Raw genomic sequence first — 2500 nt, 5'->3', positions numbered from 1 at the left:
GAAATGATGTGAAACATGGCTTGTATGACCTCTCTGTGATATTCCATTGTATTTGATGTATGCTGATGTATTCCGTTGTATTTGATCTATTCCTATGTATTATGTTGCATTTAATGTATTCTTATTGCAATGGATCTTCATAGAAAGCTCTTGTTTTCAAATGAATGATATAATATTCAGAGACTGGATGTGATTCTAACTTTTTTTTTTCAGTCCTTATTAATGTGATTATGTCTCATTATTTATTTATTTTTTAAATTAATTAATTTATTTTTTTATTCTATTTTTTTATTTTTTTATTTTTATTTTTTGTAAAGTATACAGTTCAAGAGTTTAAAAAGCACATTTTCATTTACCTGTATATAAAAAATAAAAAAAAGTTTAATCAAGAAGGTATTTCCGTATTGTAACATGGACTTTGTAGATGTTTTAGTTACTTACTTGGGTGACTACAGTGATAAAGGAATGATGAAAAATGCATGCATGTATTTGTGTGTGTGTATATATATATATATATATATATATATATATATATATATATATATATATATATATGGTTTTATGAATGAGTATGTACACAACACACACACACACACACACACACACACACACACACACACACACACACACACACACACACACACACACACACACACACACACACACACACACACACACACACACACACACACACTGTAAGGGCCGGAATGATGGACCCTACAAGAGTATGGTAGGTGGCGAGCTTAGGATGTAAGGTAGACGACCAAGATGTCTTGACTCCTTTATTTGTATAGTAAAGATGGAGTACGACTGTGCCAAGGAACGAGGTGTTGCTCCTTGGCTCCCCGCAGGGAGTCTGCCCGTCATCTCCTACAGTGGTCCAAAGATGGGCATAGATCACGTGCTTAACATATGGGAATCACTGATGATGAAAGGTAGTGTTACAACAATGCATAGCTCTTGTGGAAGGGGATAGATAATACAACATTGAATGTCTAGTGTAACAACAAGAGACGAATAAATAGGTAAAGCAATGGACATACTTATATGTATGTGTGTGTGGGGGAATATAGGCATGTGACAATACATAAGATTATACAAGTCATGTAGAATCTAACAACAGATAAATAGAATAACATTGGCATACACATTTCAGTAACATCACATATATAAAGCTGGGTTATACACACACACACACACACACACACACACACACACACACACATTTCACAACACAACACACACACACAACACACACAACACATATATATATATATATATATATATATATATGTGTGTGTGTGTGTGTGTGTGTGTGTGTGTGTGTGTGTGTGTGTGTGTGTGTGTGTGTGTATATATATATATATATATATATATATATATATATATATATATATATTCAAATTCAAATTCAAATTCAAAATCTTTATTCGTGAATATGGTACATAGATATATTTCACAATCAACACCCACAGAGTGTATAAAAAACAAGCAAATTGTAAAAAAAGAAAAAAAAGTTTATTTGATTAAGAACATAGAAACTTAATAAAACCTAAAAATCAAGCAGTACACAAATGAATCAGCAATGTGTCAATTTCTTGCGCTGACAAGCCACATTGCATTGATCCTTCACGACATTCCAGTAGTTCCTTAATCATTGTCGGTCTCCAGTCACAGCTTACGACTCTCTGCTTTAACATTGTTTTGATTCTTCTAGCATTATGACTAAAAAGCACATGAGTGTTCAGATCGAGTTTTTGTAATATATTATAGATATTCCTACACATGTATGATTGCAGTGACAGACAATTTCGATAAAAGAAATTTAATTACTTTTATGGTTGATGCCATTCATGAAAAAACAAGCATTCTATGGTAGACTTGATCTTCAGCGCTCTTAGAATTGATAAGGGATGGTAAAAGAACATTGTGTGTCCTTGTAGGAAGATCAAGTAAAGACCTGACACCAATTCTCTAGGATTTACATAGTGACTTCAATTGGCCAGACGAGAGATTTATTAGCTGGCATCCATAAAGACTAGAACATTGAGCATTGAAAAGCATACATTTGGTTACATAGCTAAGATGAACAAATTCACGTTTTATGCAATGCTTCTCACCTTCAGATCTTTCGAAATATTATCACATTTTATATAATCACCTCTTGAGGATAACCAATGTCCGAGATGTTTTTCAGTTTCCCCTATTGACAGAGGTGCGTTTTCAATATAGAGAGGCGATAGTTCTAGATTGTCACTGAATATAATTGTTTTGCATTTCAAAGGATTAAAAATTAGACCAAATTCATCCGCATAAGTAGCACACTTATCCAAAAGTTTCTGCATAACATATTTAGTAGGACTCAATAGAATAATATCATCGGCATACACAAACACAGAAGCACATTTATCTCCCATATAGCAACCAAAATTGGATATAATCAAATCCTCAATAAGAGGATCAGTGTACAGAGTAAATAATAATGGGGACATCACGCCAC

General features: G+C 33.2%; 1 protein-coding gene across 1 annotated transcript in view; it reads left to right on the top strand.

The window, feature by feature from the left end:
• LOC119597821 (kinase D-interacting substrate of 220 kDa-like) overlaps positions 1–2500 on the top strand; it is a 19930-nt gene that overhangs the window by 327 nt on the left and 17103 nt on the right. The window lies entirely within an intron of this gene.

This window comes from Penaeus monodon, chromosome 40, assembly GCF_015228065.2.
Source record: "Penaeus monodon isolate SGIC_2016 chromosome 40, NSTDA_Pmon_1, whole genome shotgun sequence".
Lineage (NCBI taxonomy): Eukaryota > Metazoa > Arthropoda > Malacostraca > Decapoda > Penaeidae > Penaeus > Penaeus monodon.
The sequence above is the reverse complement of the archived record's forward strand: the minus strand, read 5'-3'. Positions and strand labels throughout refer to the sequence as shown.